This window comes from Pogona vitticeps, chromosome 2 (genome assembly GCF_051106095.1).
Source record: "Pogona vitticeps strain Pit_001003342236 chromosome 2, PviZW2.1, whole genome shotgun sequence".
Taxonomy (NCBI): Eukaryota; Metazoa; Chordata; class Lepidosauria; order Squamata; family Agamidae; genus Pogona; species Pogona vitticeps.
The window spans coordinates 295,752,765-295,776,125 of record NC_135784.1 but is presented as its reverse complement, the minus strand read 5'-3'; the positions used below and the strand labels follow the sequence as shown (position 1 = coordinate 295,776,125).

The following is a 23,361-nucleotide window of genomic DNA, read 5'->3' as shown; positions in this document are numbered from 1 at the left end:
ACTGTGACATCACAAGGGTCCATCCTGTGCTGATTGTAGGTTTTGGCCCTAAAAAATTGGGGAGTATGGGATGCTGCTGACCTGGCAATCCTGTTGAAGGAGCTCTCCATCATTCAGAATGGTGATAGGACCCCTGTAGCAAGATCCTCTTCCTACTCTCCTTACATCAGGAGACAAAGACATTTTTCTTCAGAGAAACCTTTAGCCACTCAGTGGCTAGTGATGAAAGGCTTTTCATGATGGGAAGTTGTTCTTTGTTTTTCATATTATTATTGTTTTTAAATTGTGTTAATTTAGTGTTTTAGTGTGATAAAGCACACACAATAAAACTGCAATTATATTATTTTTAAAAATAATAATATTAAATACATATTGCAAGCTGTCTCAGGTCCTGCAAGCGAGAAAGATAGGATATGAATCAAATTATAAACAAATAAATGATATCATCTGGCCCTTTTCATTGATTCCAGAGACAAATCTAGTCCCTAGGACTAAACTACTGCACCTTGGTGTCCACACAGTGCAAAACTAAAGCTAATGTCAACAGTCAGTGTAGAACACCCTTATTTTCATTTTTTATTCTCCTTTAGTCTGGTTTGCTCCAGTTCACAAACTATTCATGTGGTCCCCAATACCGTATCAATGTATGCGTAGTGTTGTTTGTGGGTGGGTGTCTTTTGATGGTGTCTCCTTATGAATGTGTTTCTGCTAGTTCATCTACACACACACACACACACACACACTCACACACACACACACACACACACACACACACACACACACACACACACACACACACACACCTTACTGCTGCTCCTGTTTAGTTTTCCTGACATAGTAGCATTCTCCTTTTTTATATATGCACTAATATATATATGCACTTGTCTGCAATGTGAAAAGGATTATCACTCTTGAATTGGCCTCCTCAGCCACACTAGACGCTGTTCCAAGTCCTCCATACAGAGCACGATACCATAGTCTCTCGAGACTGAAGGATGCCTAAACCTAACATCCATACCTTACAGATGCTCACTAGGGAAAGGCTGACTGGTCTCAAGGGTACCAGCTGAAGTCTCAGAGAATCATTGTGTGTCTCAACAGGGAGTGGGATGAAATCTCTTGAGTGAGTGACACTGGTGGAAGAGAAAGTATGATCACTGCATGTTTGGTGTCTCAGTTTCCTTCTTCACTCCTTCCTCACTGGTAGCAAAGTTCATTGATTCATCACAGAAGTGCATGTGTGAAGATTGTTCTTGCTTGCATTTCTTTTTTTCCTTTAATTAATAATATACAATAATAATACACAAAAATATGGCAACTAAAAGGACAAAAATTCAGCTAACATAAGAATTTTTTTTAAAAAAACCAAATGTTTATCAAGATACAAAATATATCACACATATTCCACCCTGTGCTCCTCATCACTCTCTGGGCTAATTTACATATTTATTTTTCTTTATATTTTATACCTGCCCTGTTTTTCTCCAGAAATGCAACGATTCTTGTCCAGAGGTCTAACCTTTCCCTTTCTCAAACACATGTACTAAAAATAAATTGCACATATCTTTAAAATCATTTACGTTCAATATTCCTTTTCTAATCTTTATTTCACATGTTAGTTTATTATTAATGGCCATATTCCACCTTTCTTTATACTGCTGTGCTTGCTTGCTTTTCAAACCTTGCCTGCCTTTTTGACATTGCAAGATCTCAAGCTTTGGCCCTGAAATTTTAGGTAATGAGAAACGTATGACACAGAGATTCACTAGACTGCCTCTAAACAGTCCTTAAATGCAGGCTCACCCTCCATGGGGGACCTGCAAGTGTATCGATGGGACTTTATTATTAGCAAGTTAACAGATGCAACCTGCAAATAAGTTGAATGGTGCATGTCTTGGCAGATCTAAACACTTAGCCTCGGTTGCCTTAACTTGCTCACTCTTTTTTTTTTTTTTGCAGCAACATTTCCAAGTGTTTTCCTGGAATACATTCATTGTCAGAGCAGGAGCTATTTATGATTCAACAAACTTCTTTTAAAACAAATTGCGGCAAAGTGGCTCACTGCCATGAAAGCAAACAGGTTTGAATGCTCTAAAGAGGCCATAAAAAAGAAATATTGTGCTTGACAAATTGCCTGTTTCCATACAAAAAAGGCCCAAGTCACCCAACACAAGGGCTCAAGGTGCTTCCCAGGAAGGAATCACTGAAATATTTGCACGTCTGCCATGCTGCGATGAACATCTGTGTGTGGGCAGGGGAAGGAGACTCTTAGAGTTGAAAAGCAAGAGAGTAACACTCCCAACCTTAGTTGCCTGAACTTTGCTGTGCAATGAGATTTCCTTAAAGAAGGTGCCAACCTCGATTTCCAGACTCCTTAGAATAATGGTTCCCAACCTTGGGTCCTCAGATATTCTTAGACTTAAGCTCCCCAAAGGCTTCTCCACTAGCTGTGCTGGCCACGATTTCTAGGACTTGTAATCTAAGAACATCTGGAGACCCATGATTGGGAAGTACTGCCTTAGAATATGTAATAGGTAAGCCCTTTATCCTCATCTCCAGTTGTCACCGAAGATACAACTGAGATGAGCCCCCAGATTGCTCCAGATCTCATCTCTGACATATATGGTATACTGGTTAGACGGCTGGACTAGGAGAGGTAAGGAGCCAAAGTCAAAGGTGACAGAGATGCGTTCAGAATCCTGAATGCAACTTTTCAGAAACTTTAATGCCTGTTGTCAAGTTTTATCAGTCACCCATGGAGCCTTTTTTTCCCTTTCTTTTGGCTACTGGAATACTTTCTGTATTCTTTTCTGAGAATATATCTGGTTTCAATCCACAGTTGTTCTGATTTATGGTCAACTGAGTGTAATAATGCAAATCTATTAATTACAGGGTTTCCCCCCCCAGAAATGTTATTTAAATGATCTTGTAGTGATATGTTTTAGGGCTAGTCATCAGCTTTGCTCTAATTTTCTATATTGATAGTGCATGATCTGTAGCACAATCTCCTCTTTGTCTTGTTTTTGCTGAGAAGATAGAGCTTCTCCATTTTCTGCTTCCAGTGACATGATTTATTTGATTTATTTGCCCATATAGCAACATGCGAGTGCATGGATGTGGATGATCTTCTGTGAGGATGTCTGAAACATATATTTGTAATATACAGACTGCTGGCTTCATAAAAAAGGGTCAAAGGAGGCTAAAATGCACCCACCTTAGTAGTAATTAATAGCTGCATGAGAGGCTGCAGCACATCTCAGTTGTATGCCTAATCCTGCACCAACATCTTGTTAATTAGCCACTGTTAGTTGTTGCAAGTTATGCATAACCCGGGAGGGCTTGAGCCATAAAAATTACTCTAAATATAGTGGCATAAAATATGTTTAGAAATGCATCCTTTGAGAGCTAATTTGCATGCCTGTTTTTAGAAAATACTGTATATTACATATTTAACAAATATACTTTTTTAAAAATCTGCAATTTAAGAAAGTATTTGCACAGAGATTTGTAATCTAGAAATAATTCTGCAGATTATTTTTTAAATTGCAGAATAGTGCAGAAACGGACCGAAAAGTGATCGGAAACCAACAAATCCATTGATTCCGACTGTAGTGTCACCAGTGAGTCATGGACTGTAATACTCCCAACCCCAAGCGTTCCAGTAACATTTCCAGCAATTGGACTGCTGTTGGTTTTGATGTCTTGGAAACCATTCAGATCTCTAAACAGATTGTACTTTCATTTGGTTACATATGAAACCAACTCTTCCTCCAAGGAACTGAGGGTGGCATGCCTTTCTCCCTCTCTCTTTTTTAATACAAACAGTGCTCCAAAATACGCTGGGCTGAGAGATGACAGCCACTTGCACAAAACCACCCACCAAGTCTGTGATTGAGTGACTAAATCACAAGATGGGCTCCAGGAGTTTATGATCGTTTTTTGGATTACGCGAATGAAATGTTTTCCTGAAAAATATATGACACAGGCTCCCCTGCTCTCACATCCCCACATCCCGACTTACAATCCTGGGCCAACAGAATTAGGAAAAAAAACACCTCCATTTCTTCTGTTTCTGAGCATATCCATTAATGGATATTTCTATGGTAACTAACAGCTGTTGTCTTCTAAATAAAAAGAGAACTCTATTCAGATGTTTAGCAGCAGCTCCTCCTGGCTTCAGCTCACTTTCTGCTACAGAAGCAAAGCTGGCTTCAGATTTTTCTGGAGTCTTATCAGGAATCAAGGCTGAGGAAAAAAGTAGATTACACGTATGGGCAGAGTGGTGCCCCACCAAGCGCCCTCGTTTAGTTACTTGTGCAATCAAGCACAAGGAGAACACATCAGTTGCTCCAGCTTAAAACAAACATCTGTTTTTACAAAAGAAGCTGATTCCTTCTTGTTCACACCAGTCTTAGAAATTCTCCAAATCCTTTGCCTGCCTATACATGCTGCATTCTGAAGTCTTCGTTTACTTCAGGCATTGTTCCAATTGAGATATGATTGTTACCGGGGTCCTATCCTGAATGCGCCTAGGTGGCAAGAAAAGAAGGGGGAAAGGGGAACAAGCCAGAAAAGGGAGCAAGAAGATGACTCGGGTGCAGTTCATAGAGGATCCTGTATGATTACCACTTGCACAAAACCTTTATCCTTGACTCTGTGCCACGTGTTGGCACCATTCCCATGGAGTCACAGACGTTTTGATTTGTACATGGACTGGAAGAACAACTACATACAGAATGGAGACCTGTCTTTTCTCTCTTCTCAGGGATAAGGAAATAAACAAAAATTCTCAACCCAATGGGAATCTTATACATGTTCATCTATGGCCCCACTCATTTAACATTCACTCAAATAGTGAGTTGGGTCAACATGTGAATGCTCAGTGCCACTATTTGGGGGTGGGGGTGGGGAGCAGGATTGTTTCATATTGAATCTTGAACCGGTTGTAGTTTTGACCTCTTCCCCTCCATTATTAGATTTTTTCCCCCCTTCAACCCCAAACGATTGCAGTAACTGAAATGAGGACTCTTGAGCCTATGCAGAAGATCCATTTCTGGCTGCAGTCAAGGGATGTGTTCAGGAAAATTGGAGATATCAGAGGAACCTTTTGTGCAAGGATGGATATGATAAAGGACAAAAATGGAAGGGACCTCACAGAAGCAGAAGACATCAAGAAGAGGTGGCAAGAATACACAGAGGAATTATATCAGAAAAATTTGGATATCCCAGACAACCCAGACAATGTAGTTGCTGACCTAGAGCCAGACATCCTGGAGAGTGAAGTCAAGTGGGCCTTAGAAAGCATGGCTAACAACAAGGCCAGTGGAGGTGATGGCATTCCAGCTGAACTATTTAAAATCTTAAAAGATGATGCTGTTAAGGTGCTACATTCAATATGTCAGCAAGTTTGGAAAACTCAACAGTGGCCAGAGGACTGGAAAAGATCAGTTTACATCCCAATCCCAAAGAAGGGCAGTGCCAAAGAATGCTCCAACTACCGTACAATTGCACTCATTTCACATACTAGCAAGGTTATGCTCAAAATCCTCCAAGGTAGGCTTCAGCAGTATGTGGACCAAGAACTCCCAGAAGTACAAGCTGGATTCCGAAGGGGCAGAGAAACTAGAGACCAAATTGCTAACATGCGCTGGATTGTGGAGAAAGCCAGAGAGTTCCAGAAAAACACCTCCTTCTGCTTCAATGACTATGCAAAAGCCTTTGACTGTGTGGACCACAGCAAACTATGGCAAGTCCTTAAAGAAATGGGAGTGCCTGACCACCTTATCTATCTCCTGAGAAATCTATACGTAGGACAGGAAGCAACAGTTAGAACTGGCTATGGAACAACTGATTGGTTCAAAATTGGGAAAGGAGTACGACAAGGCTGTATGTAGTGTAAGGTAGAATTTTCACCTAACCTGAGATACGGAGCTTGGACAAGTCCAGTTTTTTAATTTCAACTCCCAGAATTCCCGGTTGCCATGGGAATCGCCCTATTTCCTAGGGATTTGAAAGTTTTAGTCCCTAGAAGTGATTTTAAAAAATATCTCTGCCCCAGCATAGCTGGCCTACATGAGTCTTTTTCACCTCCTTTCCCCTTTGCCTTTTCATTCCTGGAAATGTGACCAGATGACATAAATGTGTTCTATAAAACTGAAGACTTTTGCTACACCAAGAACGCAAAAGCCTGTCATTCAAAATACATTTTTCTTTCATGCCTTGAAAAGTGTCCCACTGCTTCTCAGATGACCTGTCAAGCAAAGAGTGACATAATCACAACACCAGATTCACTTTGGCTGAATTCTAAGTGGGAATTTTGCCTTGGGCTCTGTCAGGAGCAAGTTGAGCCTGCTCTGTAGCCACCTCGTTAGTAATGTAGCTTTCCAAGTTCCATCCCTTGGGGAATTTTCCAGAAATCTCTTCCAGTCAATTGCCCCAAACAGGACCACATAAAACTGAACATGTCTACTAATATTTTGCTAGATTATTAAGTAACTGAAACTATAGTTATTGTCACACACAGCAGCTGCATGCATCCTGTAAAGTAAGACAGAAATAGAATGCATGCAATTAAAACAGTCCTGCTATATTTTCATCTTTGTTGACAGAACACTGAGCCCAGAATTCCCTGCATGGACAAAATTGGTTATTTACCATTGGTTTATTTAGTATTAGATACCCCTTTTCATTTCTGAACACATGCTAAAAGCACGTTAAAACTCCACTTACCTACAATAGAGGATCCATTAAATAACCATTAAAAAGTAGGATAAACAAGAGGAATTACATCACCACCAAGAATTGCAATCTGCTTCATCTTGAGACTGAAAGAGTAAAAACGGACTCTTAATTACTTCCCATTTGGGTCTGATCTACTGATAGAGTAAGAAGAATCTTTTTAGGACTTGGTCCCTGGCAGGTTAAGATGTAGTATAACTGAGTGCTCCTTCATAAGGTAAAAAAAGAGTCTGATCTTGTAGAAAGTTTGTTATGGAGGGGTCTTCTAGGGTGTCTATGTGTCTGTTGGACTACAAGCCAGGTCATTTCACCCACTGGTGCCCAAAGACCTGGCAACTTCAGCAAGCAAAACTCTCCAGCAGTGTTGGGGGTTAAGCACAGGGTAGCCATATAAGCAGCTTGTTGCTATAGCAGGTCACAGATTTGGGGAAAAAATAGGCGAGGGTTGCATGCCTGCTCTTTCCATGAGTCTGTGTGCCTGCTAAGACTACCTTAGAGCTGCAACAGCTGATGGACCACTTCAAGGCCTCATCCTTCTTCGTCGTTAGTCGTTTAGTCGTGTCCGACTCTTCATGACCCCATGAACCAGAGCACGCCAGGCCCTCCTGTCTTCCACAGCCTCCCGGAGTTTGGTCAAATTCATGTTGGCAGCTTCGATGACACTGTCCAACCATCTCATCCTCTGTCATCCCCTTCTCAACCTGCCTTCACACTTTCCCAACATCAGGGTCTTTTCCAGGGAGTCTTCTCTTCTCATGAGATGGCCAAAGTATTGGAACCTCACCTTCAGGATCTGTCCTTCCAGTGAGCACTCGGGGTTGATTTCCTTTAGAATTGATAGGTTAGTTCTCCTTGCAGTCCAGGGGACTCTCAAGAACCTCCACCAGCACCACAATTCAAAGGCATCAATTCTTCTGTGGTCTGCTTTCTTTATGGTCCAGCTCTCACTTCCATACATCACGACAGGAAAAACCATAGCTTTGACTATTCGGACTTTTGTTAGCAAGGTGATGTCTCTGCTTTTTAAGATGCTGTCAAGGTTTACCATCGCTTTCCTCCCAAGAAGCAGACGTCTTTTAATTTCGTGGCTGCTGTCTCCATCTGCAGTGATCATGGAGCCCAAGAAAGTAAAATCTGTCACTGCCTCCATATCTTCCCCTTCAATTTCCTAGGAGGTGATGGGACCAGTGGCCATGATCTTAGTTTTTTAATGCTGAGTTTCAGGCCGTTTTTTGCACTCTCCTCTTTCACCCTCATTACAAGGTTCTTTAATTCTTCCTCACTTTCTGCCATCAGAGTGGTATCATCTGTATATCAGAGGTTCTTCCGGCAATCTTAATTCTGGCTTGGGATTCCTCCAGTCCAGCCTTCCATGTGATGTATTCTGCATATAAGTTAAATAAACCGGGGAGACAACATACAGCCTTGTCGTACTCCTTTCCCAATTTTGAATCAATCAGTTGTTCCATTTCTAGTTCTAACTGTTGCTTCCTGTCCCACATATAGGTTTCTCAGGAGATAGATAAGGCGGTCAGGCACTCCCATTTCTTTAAGGACGTCCCATAGTTTGCTGTGGTCCACACAGTCAAAGGCTTTTGCATAGTCAATGATGCAGAAGTTCTGCTCCAGGTGGATCGTGTTTAGTCAGAACTCTCCACTATGGCCTGTCCATCTTGGGTGTCCCTGCATGGCATAGCCCATAGCTTCTCTAAATTACTCAAGCCCCTTTGCCACGACAAGGCAGCAATCCATGAAGGAGATGAGAATCATAGAACAGCAAATAATGTGTCTTTTATAAAGATCTGATACATTACACAAAAAAAACAAAGGAAAAGATCACCCAAAGATCATGCATGGGCTGTTTAAGTTATTCGCCTATGAGCATTTGGAAACAGGAGGTGAAATCTGTTTCTTCAGAAGAATTCAACTTTATTACCTCTCCTTTACCTCCATCCCTGCTCTTCACCACAAGCAGTCTGCTGCTAATTTGGCACAATCGTTTCCTCCAAGTATGCTTCTTTCGTGAATGATCCCAGCTAGTCAGGGATCCTGTAAAGATGAAACTACATGATTATAGCAAAAATCTGATTGGCTGCTTGATACCAATACAAAGGACATTGCAAGTAAGCCAAGGCAACATTTAGTCCTTGTTTTGCATGAGAGACACACAGAAAGTTGTGTTTCAAAGTTGTTCATGCCCTTCTTTTAAAATAATCCAGTCCAACGGGATATTATTGCATGAAAAAATATTCAAAAACAACACTATAACTCAATGCATTGAATCGGATGAAGCAAGAAATACTTACATTGCTAATTATCTCCCAGGGTTAACCTCAGATGTTTTGCTATCAGAGGCACAGAGCAAGACTCATCCACTCTCTTTCATGTACTGAAGCCAAATGGACTTACAGCTGTGTTTTACTTCAGAGAACAGTCCTCCAGTATACCTAAGCTAGCCTTAGGAGACACAAGGCAAGCCTTATGACATACATACTCGATTCTACCATCCAGAAAAGGGCTATGGTAGATAAGGAGCTGAGAAAGAAAAGCCTGTGGGATGCAGCTGTTTCATGCCATCATCTGTCAGTTGAGGCAGTTGCCACACTCTACCTATAGAGCCAGCCCTGGTATCTCTACAGTAGAGAAACTACATAACTGTGCGCTAGTGAAGGACTGCACTATTCAGATGCATACAAAGACAACTTCAGAGAGGAAAGTTCAAAACAAGAGACCAGTTGTCAAGAAAGTTTTTAAATTTTAGATCGCTGAAAAATACAGCTCTGCTGAAAATTCATGGCCAATGTTTTCCACAAAAAATTTAGGGTTAGTGAGGGTCTCCAAAACACCCAAAAGGTCTACATCTTTCAAACAAGTTCAGACAATTTTTGCAATCCCCAAAAGTTGATGTTCCAATACTGTGTTTTAAAAACTAATAGTTTCTCCTTTCAAATCAAACAACAAGCAAGTTGTCAGGAAGCCAATCAGATAAGGCATGTGTTTGACTCTCCCACTGAAATACATCAGACTTTTACAACGCTTCATTTTGGCTGGATCGTGCCTATTATGTTACCACAATAGTAAGACATTAATGTTCATAAAGCATAGCACTTCGTTTTTGCAGAGCATTTCCCCATAATTTATGCAACACCATTCCCGTTCAACTCAATAAAAGTCTTCAGGTTGACTTAAATCCAAGTTTCCACTGAGAACAAGCAGGTATTTGTGCATTGTTACAGTTCAAAGGCAGCATTCCCTTTACAAAAGCTAACAATTGCTTCAAAAGTTCTATTTTAAAGTTTAACTTAGCTCAAACATACAAAGCTTAACTGATTACTTCCTCTGCAGACAATCAGTTCATTTGCTTCCCCTGCTCTGAACAGGGTGGTTCGCTCACGTTAAGAGTGAATTGCAGAATTACAGCAAAACCTAACAGACCTTTTGACAGCGTTGTTGGTCATGGGCCAACGTATTTTCCCTTTGTATTCTTCAAAGTGGATTCAACAAATTGGAAAGGGGAAAGAAGGATGTAGTACATTGAAGGACAGCTATTATACAGTTATTTCTGGATTCTTGGTCAATGGGGAGGCAGAACTCCCCAGTTCCATGTTCATTCTCATGCCACCCTTCTTCCACTTTCATTCTCACGTCATTGATTTTCAACAGATAGCACATTACACCTGACAGGAACTACAAGATTAAATGCAGAAAAACATTCAATCTGTTTCTATTGTGTTATCAGTTGTAAGGCTTTCAGGACTTATCCAACTTGACCTGTGAACAACAATAGCAACAGTCAACCCAAATTCGAAACAACAGTGTTGTGTAGGCGTTGTCCGTACACAAAGCCAAATTTGGATGGATTGTTCCCAAGTTCAGGATCTATGAAGTCAGTGATCTGGGCTGGAGAATGTCAAACCCAACAAGCATCACAACCCATTTGACCAAACAAAGTCAGAAAGCCACTATCCTAACACTCTGACCTAACTCTGCATATGAAGAAACCTCAAAGTGCCTCTGAATCATAAAAGTCATGGCTAGAATCCTATTAGTTATGTCACGGGAATAACTCAATTGGTGTAGATCTCAGTGGTGAATCAGTTAGGTATTTGCTGTTGCACAGTGAATTGTGTGCAACTTGATGTGCAAAACAAATGCTTGCGTTGATTTCTGAAATTGCAGCAATTCCCCACTGAACTTTATATTGATTGTATTATACCAGCAGAAAAATATTAACAGGAGTTCAGCCATTATATGAATGGTGTCCTTTTATTATTTTCTTCAGATGAAGTGAAGACTAAGGCTGCACACTTTTTTCATCAGAAGGAGAACCACATGTGTTTGTTTTACATGTTATGGGTGTTCAAAAGCATTTTTCTTTCTCTCCCCCAACCCCATCTGTGCACATGCTGTCTATTGCAGCTTATTAAGTCCCAGTCCAGGCTGCGGATTATGTGATGCCCCATTTGCGCCTGAGAAGCCTTGACAGTGATTGTGATACGCACTTGCAGAAAGGTGCTCCCTCGGTCCATTAGGGGGACCTGATACTGTTGCCAGCATAGGTATCATTCGACACTATACATCAGGTCTGTTGTTTCTTTCACTGCCAGGAAAAGGTCTGCCGGAGAACATGGTTCAATTATTTTCATGTCAAATCATGATTTAATCAATTTCATTTACATTTAAAGAAAATATGAGCCTATTCTATGCCCGAGGGAGTTAATCAAATCCTCCCAATGCACCAACAACCCAATATTTCAACTGATATCATATTAAAATGGAGTTTTATGAGTCTTTGGAGATTGGAAGGGGTTTACTATGATAAATGACCAGCCTTTTTAAAAGTGTCTGTTTCAGGAACCACTCACATGGCTGCACTGTTCTTTGTCACATTTAATTTTGACAGGAACTATCTTGAGTTAGATATGGATAGTTTATAAAGTCATGTCAGACTTGCTCCTTTGGAGGAAAGCTGTTTATAGAACGCTACACTATTTTTAACAATGCAGATACAAAATGAATGTTTAAAAGTATTATCCTTCTAGTTGTTGCTTTGAATTTCATTAAGTTTCCACTAGTAACCCACTCTGACCTCAGTGAGTAGTCCCATAACCATTTAACGCTTATTGCTTAATCTTCAGCCCAGGGGGTAAAATTAAAAGAAAGAGAATGATTAAGAGAGGATGTGCCAAGTCTGACTGCATGGCTTCTGGGTGAAGTGATCTGCTCTGTAACTAACAAGAAATGCGGCTCCAACTACAGTGGTGCCTCGCTAGACAGTAACCCCGCATGACAGTTTTTTCGCTAGACATCGACTTTTTGCGATCGCTATAGCGATTCGCAAAACAGTGATTCCTATGGGGGAATTTCACTGGACAATGTTTGGTCCCTGCTCCGCAAACCAATTTTCACTAGACAGCGATTTTGACAGCTCCCTTCGTGCTCGCAAAAGGGCGGTTTCGGGATCTAAGCTTCACAAGACAGCTATTTAAACAGCTGACCGGTGGTTCGCAAAGCGGCTTTCCTATGGCTGATCTTCGCTAGACAGCGACGATTCTTCCCCGTTGCAACACATTAAACAGGTTTCAGTGCATTCCTATAGGGAAATGCTTTTTGCTAGACAATGATTTCGCTAAACAGCGATTTCAGTAGAACTGATTTTCATCATCTAGCGAGGCACCACTGTAGATGACATTCACAGAAGAGTGCTCTCTCCAGTAAAAACGATGGCTATTTCTTGCAGCATGTAATTTTCCCCACCTAAATATCTTGCATTTGGCGTGTTTTATAATTTGTCAGTGGAAGACAAACAAGGGGTAAGTTAACAAATTTGACTGCTGAGGCACATAGTTCTGAGAGAACTGAATTATGAGAGGGAAACTGCATTACCCAAAGCAAATCCTGTATACATTCCCTTTATTAGTTAGAGCTAGATCTGTGAAGCGGGCTTGGCTCAGGCATGAGGCAGAATTAAGCAACTCAGCTGGTTCTGAGTGTTAGCCAGCTTTATTTACTTACTCACCTACTTAGTACTGGCTGTTTTTTGTGAGGCAACACAGTTTGTTTTCTTTTGTTACTGCCAAGAATGAGTAGAAGTGTGTATGGGGATTTATGGCCCAGAACATTTTGCCACTGGCAGAATAATTTGGCTGGTTTGGATTGCTAGGTATTGTGAATTAAATGACAGGGGAGGAGAGGCGTCACCAGCTACTGTATTGAAGCAGCAAAATATATTGGGCCAGCCCTGACAGGTCAAGCTAAGTAATGGAAACAAGAAAAGAAAAAAGCTAGGAGTCGAAGACAAAAAGCACATCACAGACAGGAAAACAGTTGTTGCTCAGAGGAAAATCCCAGCCCAAACAGGAAGCCCGTTGTGCGTTGGCCAGCCTGGGTAGACAAGGCTAATCTGGAACCTGAGAACTTTTCACGGCTGAAGAAGGTATTCTTCAATGTGGTTCTGGCGACTTTTTTCCCACCGGCAGCCGAGTACAGAGCCAACTGTTTCCTCTTATAGAAAATAAAGAGAAGAAAAGGAAGATGAGAAGCGTTCGTAGTAAAATAACACAATTAATTTACTAGAAGGGCTATCCTCACAGATACACATATCTCCCTGCATTCTGAAATTAATATCAAAAGTCCCAAAGCAATTAGGCTGGCAAGAAAAAGGAATAGTCTTTCCAGTAGTGGCACCTTTGGTTGTGAGAGTAGTGCTCAGGGGTTGAGATCCATCCCTCATTGTAAGCCATGGGTAGGCAGCATAAGGTTCCCAGCAGTCCTGCAGCCCCCAGACCCCCAAATATCTTTTAATGGTTCAGAAAAGGTTTGTGCCTTCTAGGAGGTGAATGGGGCATGTTTTGAGAGGCCCCAGAACCCCTCTCTTCACTTTAAATGTTTTAAAATTATGGCCACTAGAGGACAGCAGGGAGTTTTTTGAGCTTTTTTTTTTTTAAACTCTTATAAGGAAAAAAACAGGGGTAGGGGTCATAAGGGTGTGTGTAGGTGTTGCTGCAACCCTCGAGGTTGAGGAATGTGTGTGTGTGTTCAACATCTGGCCAATGAGATGGCCTATTTTTGCTATGGGCATTTAAGGGGGCCCTGAAGATGGAAGGCCAAAGTCTGTGTGTCCAAGCAGAACACAACCACAAATGAACACTTGCCCACTGTGCTTGATCTCTGCCTTGTAGTTCGATGACACAAAGATTGCACCATTCTCAGCAACAGGTCTTCTAACTGAAGGGATAGTTAATACCACCTTACACAAAAAGTACAGAATGAAAAACCGAGTCTGCAATGGTCAGAGTCACTCACCTGTTTATTTGTTTATCGATATGTGATGCTGGAGGAGACTATTGAGAGTCTCCTGGACTGCAAGAAAAACAAACCTATCCATTCTAGAGGAAATCAAGCCTGAGTGCTCACTGGAAGGACAGATCCTGAAGATGAGGCTCCAGTACTTTGGCCATCTCATGAGAAGACTCCCTGGAAAAGACCCTGGTGTTGGGAAAGTGTGAATGCCAGAGGAGAAGAGGATGACAGAGGATGAGATGGTCGGACAGTGTCATCAAAGCGACCAACATGAATTTGACTCAACTCCGGGAGGCAGTGGAAGACAAGGAGGGCCTGGCGTGCTCTGGTCCATGGGATCACGAAGAGTCGGAAACAACTTAACGACTAAACAACTACAAAAATGCTAGCACAGACTAATGTGGTTGCATCTTCTACAACTTCACCTGTTTATCTTGAACTGTATTTGACTTTGAATTTTACCGGGTGCCATTGTGCATATGCTAATTTCTGGTTTTAATTATTAAGTATGATTTTATTGTTATTTGTATTCTTGTCCTCAGCTTCTTCTACTATTACTTTGTTGTTGTTGTTGTTTGTGATGATAAATTATGGTAATTGCCTTGGGATGAGTTAGAAAATGTGGGTTATAAATCTTTTATAGAGCTAGGGCTCCATATTGCCATTTGGGGTTGAAAAACAGATATTGAATCGGAATATGTTGAAGGAAGCTCTTCAGTGTTAGGGTTGCTCCACATTTTGTGCATGAGAACCTCACGTCTAGATCCTAAACAATCGGTTTCATCCCCAGCCCTTAAAACAGACAGACACACACACACACACACAAACTCTTGTGAGGAAAACAGGAGCAGGAAAGGGGCGTGTGTCTGAATTGAGTCTTCACAAACACATTGAAGTGGATGGATATTCGGTGAGATTCCAAGCACACCCACCAGCACATGGAGTAGGTAGGAGAACCATGTGTGTATCATTTGCTTAATACATACCTTTCCTCACCTAGTTAGTCTGCTTCCTCTCACAAAGCACCTAGTTGAATTGGGACATTAAACACATGTAATACTTAGTGGTTGATACGCATTAAATAAGATGGGAGCCTTAATATGCTTTTGCTTGTTTTTCATGATTTAAACGATGCAATTGGTAGGGTCACTGACTCACATTACATAATTTGGCACTTTTTCAGTTTTCCTGTAAAGCTGTAGTCTGAGTCCAATTTCATACACCTGAACTTTTCATCAGAATTGGCCATGGCCACGAGATGGCAGCATATCCTAAATTACTTAGTGTCATTCTCTCTTTTTTTCTGGAGCTCAGCCTTAATCCTGTTTATGCCCAGTGGGGAAACTACAGTGATGGGATAAGAATGGACAAACAGCTGATCTATAAACTGCCTGCCCGCTATGTCTGAACCGTGTAGACAATAAACTATACACTAGGTTCTGTTTTGAAAAATCACAGTATTTGAGTCTGAAGCCCACCCCCATCCCAACAAACTTCATTTTCTTGAACCTTCTCTTCCCCCCCCCCCCATATTCCCTGGAGCCCTATTTGATGAATACCAATTTAGCTTTCAAAGTTTTTGCTGAAATGTGAAGGGCTTTGAAAACAATGAAGAGATAGATCATGAACAGGAGCAACCCAAGTCATTTGGGGGAAGGAAAGTTCACAGACAGAAACTTGAATGGGCAGGACTTACATCCAACTCTTATTGCAAACGCTGTTGATCAAGCAGCTTCTCCAACTGTGCTATCAGGCAAGCGAGCTGAAAGGAGAGGAGGCAGGCCAAACATGGCATACAACATTACCCTGTTGCCTTTATACCTTTAGCATGTGCTACTTAGGACAGCTGCCTTACTCTGACTCATGCTATGGCTGGCTCTGCTATTAAAGCCAGTATCTTCTTTACTACAGGCAGGATGAAACACTTGGGTCATGAATCTTCTATAATCTCCAGCTCGCCTTTAGGCAAATGGGAGATTACCCCTATTGAGTCTAACCGGGTTGAAACTCATGCAAGGAGGTACTGAGCGCCTGAGTGTATGGGCCCCGGGAAAGCCCATCATATAAACAACAGCGCACTGCACATGGAGGACAAGCTGATGCTATGAGCCCATCCAGCTGCAGACAAGCTAAGTCATGAAGCTAGCCAAAAGATGGTCTGGTAGCTCACACTTATTTATTTTCTCCCCCCCCCTTTTTTTTTATTCTCAAAGCAACATGAAATAAACCAGTCTTGATCTTGCACAAGGGAGATTCTCAAAATAGCCTGTTTCCTTTTGCACCTCATTTTGAAGACATTACTGGCAATATCTTTAAAAGGATCACTTTTCTCATGAAGAAATGTGTTACATATGTACCAAGTGTCCTTAAGAGCTTCCTGGGCTAGCCCTGCTATTTGGCAGAGTGCAGAGCTTGCCTCTGACATCTAGTTTAAAATGCTGTGAAAAGATAATTAGCTGATGGTTATTTTGCTTATCCCTATCAGAATTGCAAACCACATAGTCCCGTCTCTATGCTCTTTATTTTTGCCCTTTTCCTTCTTTCTCATCATCTACTCTTTTGTTTTCTCATTGGTTTTTCCCTCCCTCTTTCACTTTAAGTGCTTATTCAGTTTCCCCTGCGTTAGTTTGTCTAATCCTTTTTTAAACTGTGCCAAATCTTTGACAAATCTTATAATAGCAAATTCCAGGGTTGAATGATGTGCCATCTGGAAAGGTTCTTCTTGTTATCTGTCCTCAATCTTCTACCTTCCATTGCATGTTTCTTTCATTTCATTGCATGTTTCTGACATTATGAGGGAGAAAAATGTTTACGTGCGTCTTTGCTTCACACCATGCATAATGTTATACGTTCCTATCACATCTTCACTTTTTTCCACCTTAAGGAGTGGGTTATGTGCTGATCTTATTGAACATTTCCCTACTATCAAGAGGACATATTCCTTATCTCGTTTTGCACTGTTCTTTTCCCTGTGAGTTCCCACACATTTTTGTCTCTCCCCAAACCAAGTATTAATCTCTTCTTTTGCATGTCATGTTGTACCAAGGGCAGAGTTTAAAGCTATGTCACTTCCCTTATCGCTCTGTGTCCATGCTGAGAGTGTCTCAGTCTGAGGTTTTTGTCAGATTAATGTTATACCACCATTCTGCTTTTGTTTAAAAAGAATCCCAGTATTTCAATGTAAAATTGATGGTGAGATGCCCCAAAGAAAGGAAAGATTGCAAATATTACAGGAGAGGGAAGGAGGGAAGATGGGGAATGGCAGATGAACAGGAAATGGAGAGAATAATGGACATCACATTTGGGTACAGAAAAGGCAACATGTGTCCATGAACCTGATGCACAGCGAGCAAGCAGAAGCAAATAAAAATGTGATATATGGCATTTCTGGAAAAGATCTTTTTTCCTTAACTTGGTCCCAAACCGTATAATCTTTCCTCACACCAGAGTTTTTCCAAACCCTTGACCATTTTGGTTGCTATTTTCTGCACCTATTCCAGTTATATCTTTTTCAAGTACTTTGACTAGACTTGAAATCCCAGTATGGTAGCACCAAAGATACATTGTGGGAGATGTTGTGCAATTTCCTTTTCCCATCTTGAATTTACTACCACTTTAACTGGGTCACACCCATACATGCACACACCCCTTGCCTCTCCACCGCTACTCCAGATTTTAATATTATGAGAGAGGGAGAAAATATGTACGGCCCATTTCCTTCATATCATGCATCAAGATTTAGCTGGTTTGTTGAGGGTGTGACGAGACACGGGAATTTGGAGTGATCTGGGTCACATTTAGCAGCTCTTATATTCAGTGTGATCTGTTTTGTCTTGTACTTCACACACACACACACACACACACACACACACACACACACACACACACCCCTCTGCTGCTTTCCCTGTCTTTGGTGTGTTTTCCACTATCTCTTGACCTTTGATTTAGAATATTATTCAAGTTGTTCACAGTGGGCCATTCTTTCTGGGTTATGAGAGTTCCAGTGACACAACGCTTATGAGGGATTTTCTTTAATGTACTCCTTAATTGGTTTATTTAACAGCCATACAGAACTGAGTGAATGCAAATACCCATTAAACCTCTACGCATTAAAAGAAAAAAGAAAAGAAAAAACAAAGCTAGAGACTTCTAGACAGCTTCACTTCTGAGGGCATCCAGCATCCTGAAGTTCCAATAGCAACAGATGGTTAAGGTCAAGCTCTTTTATTTTTTTGGATTTCATCTATATTGGCATTTATCCTATAAGAGGAAGTGAAGAAAACATCCAGGAAGGTTCCCACAGATCGCTGAAAGCAGAAACATCTGTTGTAATGATGAACAGCTTGGCTGCTGAGCTCAGCAGCAGGAAGGACCACAACCAACCAGGTTCTTGTTTAACCACTAAAGAGGATCGCTGCCCAATGGAAAGGTTGGCAGGAATGGCTGGGACGCTTTCCCCATTATTGTATGTAAGCTCCATTTCTGCATTTTTTTTTCATGCATAGGAAAAACAGGGGCGATATACAGTAAACACTGCAAGTCATCTCCCTCCCCCAGGAGATGTGAGTGAAGGACCGCAAGCTAACCTTCAGCGGAGCTGTGGTCATGCAGGACTGCTGTTTTCAGAACCAGGAGAATTTGAGTCATCTTAGGATCAAAATGGATGCAATGGAAACAGCTCTGCTTTATTTTTGCTGTCTGTCTGTTCTGATATAAAACAAGGAATGAAGAAGTCTAATTTTCATTTCAAAAAGCAGTAAATGTCTGAGGAAGACATGAAAACTTCCTTTTGCCCTTGTTGACAAAGGAACAACAACAATTAAACACACACACACACAAAGACACCTCTTTTAGATTTAAATGCATAGCATTGACCTGTGCTTTGCCTTCCTGAACCCTGTTGCTTCAAGAGCTATTGTTGAATCCAACTGGGCTGTGCTTTGCTTGCCCAACATGAAAAAATCCAAACTGATAAAAATTACATATGTGTCTGCATCTTGTATGGTTCTGTGCCTTGCATATGGCTCCTGGTCCCGAGTATTCGTCAGACTGGCCCGTGGACTTTAAAGATTGTACATCCAGGTCTAAACGAAGGAATAGGACATTACTATTTTCAATAAAATAATTAAACATTTTTTAAAGATTTAAGACAGCAGTAAGGTAAAGGTAAATATTCCCACTGACAATTTTTCCAGTCTTGTCTGACTTTAGGGGGCAGTGCTCATCCCCGTTTTCAAGCCGTAGAACCAGTGTTTGTCCATAGACAGTTTCTGGGGTCATGTGGCCAACACAACTAGGCACAGCATGCCGTTACCTTCCCACCATGGTGGTACCTATTTATCTAATCACATTTGCATGCTTTCGAACTGCTAGGTTAGCAGGAGCTGGGACAAGCGATGGGAGCTCACTCCGTTGCATGGATTTGTTCTTACAATTGCTGGTCTTCCGACCTTGCAGCACAGAAGCTTCTGCGGTATAACCCGCAGCACCACCATGTCCCCTTTAGACAGCAGTCTTGAGCTGTTAGACCTCCGAAATGCTAACAGAAGACATTTCCAGATTAAAACAGCATAATTTTCCTATTGCAAACAGAGATTATACATTGTTCATATGCAGCGAAAAGCAGTGCAGTTGTAACACCTTTAAATTCTATGGGACTAATTTTTTACTGAATTATCTTTTTTCATGAACCTTGCAAACACAATTTCACAAAATAAGTCTCTTCTCATTCACAGTTCTATGACAGACAACATGATCAAGTATAAGAATAAAATGCTACAATTTGTTCACCCAAATCCTCAGCAATGGCACTAATGCAGAAGTTGCTGGTAGAATTCAAGTGTTCTTTTGGATTCAGATTCAGAAAACAATCCAAGCTGTCTTTGTAGCGTTCACCCCTTGTTATGCAAAATAAGTCATGCATTATTCATGTTCTATGCTGATATGGTTGGGAGGTGGGGCCACCAGAGGAGTGAATAGTAACCTGTAAGATAATATAGAAGATTGTTATTGATGTTTGATGAACCTGAAGAAGATACTTATGAATTATTAAATAAACATCTGTAATTAATATTTATTTATTGAGCTTATAAATAAACCTGGAGTCTCCAGTTTCTTAAAATCTCCTCCCAGTGAGAAATTAAGAAACTTAATAACAGCACCTACAGAATCTACTTTGGCGTCCATTGTGACAAACTACAACTCCCTAGTTTTAACAATACAATCTGTTCTAAGCCCAAAACAATCTCACACCCATAAACAACCGGGAAGGTATACTCCTAAATGGTTTCATAAGGAATTCTCCCATTAAAAAAAAAAAACAACAACTTAGAGAAATATAAATGCAGTATAGGAAGAAGAATCTGGCAGTTCTCCCCCAGGAGTACTATGTAGTTAGATTGGGTTATTGAGGTCCAGCATATGGAACAAGTTAAAACATTTAAATACTTGGAAATTGTCTTCTCACGTACCCTCTCCTGGTCTTACCATAGACAAGCAGCAGTGTAGGTGGCTAACAATACAAGGAAAGTTCTTAGACGATACCACTATGTCCAGGGTGGGCAGTTTATTCCTGCTGCTCTACAGATAGTTAAGTATAAAATTCTTGCACGGCTCCTGTATGGTATTGCAATTTGGATAAACAGTTTCAATCCCTCTGTTGAAAGTGTTCTGTCAAACTCACTGTGAATCCAATTCGCTATGCCAAGATGCGTCTCTTCAACTGCCTTGCATTTGGAGGCTGGCCTTCAATCAGTGGAATGTCAAGCCTGGTTGCATGCATTCCGCTTCTGGTTGAAGGTGGTATATGTTCCCACAACCAGTGGGCATTTACATTATTTACAAAAAGATGTCTTTACCAGCTCATGGCACAAGGGATTTACTGACAAATTATATCTCTTAGGCTTCTCTATGGACTTCTTTCTGAGTCAGTCTTATGACAATATCAAGACAATGCTTGTAGAATGTAGTTTATATAAGTCTGAACGTATCCGTTACCTCTACCCAATAATGTGTAAATCCACAAGTAATCCCCCCCCTCCCCGCAGACTACCTGAAGTTTCTGCTGTCCGGAGAGAACCAACTAATATCACAGTCGGTGGCTAAGTTTTTATTCTCAGTTTTAAGAATCCGTAAAGTGTTGTGTTAAGCCAGCTGCGTGATTCAAGTTTCATATTCCTGTTATCTTCTAATATCTTACTTATTTTGTATATTTTATATAATGTTTTTATCCTTGTATTTTTGGGTCTATGACCGTACAATAAACTCAACAACAACACAAATAAACCTGTTTTAAGAAAAAAATGAAAACTGAATGGACCGTCATCTTTCCTAAGTACATTGGTTTAGTGATCATCTGGTGGCAGCGTGTGAAAAGGTGTTTGGTTTACCTTAGTGTGCTCTGTGGTTGGAAGACCAACAGCGGCCACGAGGGGCAAACGTCACAGTCTTCCTCAACTGGGGTTGGGTATCCATAACACAGAAGAATTACCTCCACAAGCAGAGTCTTCAAAACCTTAGAATAAAATATCAATTTAATTGCAAGTACATGGATTCACTCTGTGGATTCAGCCCTCTAACACAGGCATATAAGCATCATATCTAGACCAAGTTGGCAAGGGCCTTAGCAGTCCCAGTGGCAACAGCAGTTCTGGCCTCCTCAGCTCTTCCCCCTTGTTCTGATTCAAATCTCTACTCACAGCTCAGCTCTTTCTTAGTCCCCACCCCATTTGGGCTAAACCAATATTTCATGAGTTACATAGTGTGGTGCGGTGGATGGAGTGATGGACCAGGACTCTGGAGAAAAGGGTGTGAATCCCTGCTCAGCCATGGAAACTCACTGGAGGAGTAGAACTGGTAAAACCACTCCTTAAATATCTCACTTACCTTGAAAGCCAGTTAGGGTCACAATTAGTCAGTTCTGACTTGATGGCAAAACACACACACACAGTGTTTAGGGAGAATCGAGGGCAACCCATGCCATTCTATGTTTCTTTTGTGACTGGGAATTTCACCGTACTCTACTTCCACAGAGAAAAGGCTCATGTATTGACCTATTGTAAACCCAGGGCCTTTCAAATATTTTACTATCTTGCTATAGTGAACTCCCTTAGACAAAAAGGCAGGTATTTATAGATTAGAGTACCCTATTCGTAGAAAGGTCTAGTATTCATTTCCTTCTCCGTGGCTGCATTTATACAAAGGTCATCCCAAAAATGAAATGATAGGCAAAAGCAGGAGAAGAAGATATTTTGGGGAAATAAAACATTTCTTATTTTTCCCTGCTAGGTTCTGGTGATCCCCAGAGATCACCTCAATTCTGGGAAAGCCTTAAAGAGCGGTGGAATGGGGAGATTATTTTTGCAGAGGTTGCCCCCAAAGTCATTTATTAAATCATAGCATGTGATTTTCCTCTCCTACATATCTTGCACTGAGCATACATTGTTCTGTGATTGGTCATTGGAAGGTAAACACAGGCTTAATTTGCAAGTCTAATTCCATTGTGGCAGGGAAAACAAGTTAATGGTTTAAGAACAGGCATTTCTTTTCACTTCTAGTTTGACCCTAAATACAACTTCTGCTTGAGCTGGTAATAATGCCTGGCAGGTTCCAGCAGGTCAAATGGGTGAGCAGAGGGCCAGATCAAGACATTTTTAGCTGCCTCAGGCAATGCAACAAACAAAGCCTTCATTCATCCACATCAAGATGCAAGGCAAGGTTTTTTTCCAGGCATTGGGTAGAAACTAGCCCAAGAAAATCTCTTTTCTATTTCTGTAAAAATAGAAAAATAAGAATTTAAACAACCAGCAGCTGTCATTTCATGAGTCCCCAAATCTGCTCCTTAAATGGCCTGAATCAAGTTAATTATGGCAGTACTAATTTAAACTTCAGCAGCAAACTGCTACTAGTTAAGAAATTGGTGTTCACATTTATTGTTGCATGTGACTAATACATGGCTACAAATGCAAATGCCAATTTCTGAACTACAGTGGTGCCTCGCTAGACAATGATAATTCGTTCCACTGAAATCGCTGTTTAGCAAAATCATTGTCTAGCAAAAAGTATTTCCCCATTGGAATGCATTGAAACCTGTTTAATGCGTTCCAATGGGGAAGAATCGTCGTTATCTAACGAAGAACGGCCATAGGAAAGCCGCTTTGCGAACCGCCGATCAGCTGTTTAAATCACTGTCTTGCGAAGCTTAGATCCCGAAAACACCCGTTTTGCGAGCACGGAGGGAGCTGTCAATATCGTCGTCTAGCAAAAATCGGTTTGTGAAGCAGGGACCAAATATTGTCCAGCGAAATTCCCCCATAGGAATCA

General features: G+C 41.1%; 1 long non-coding RNA gene across 1 annotated transcript; it reads right to left on the bottom strand.

The window, feature by feature from the left end:
- Positions 1-14,371: 14,371 nt before the first annotated feature.
- On the bottom strand, positions 14,372-21,739 carry LOC144586648 (uncharacterized). Its single transcript, XR_013541577.1, has 2 exons — positions 21,429-21,739; positions 14,372-20,023 (listed from the first exon to the last, which is right to left on the bottom strand). It is a non-coding gene; the product is annotated as an uncharacterized LOC144586648 (long non-coding RNA).
- Positions 21,740-23,361: the final 1,622 nt, after the last annotated feature.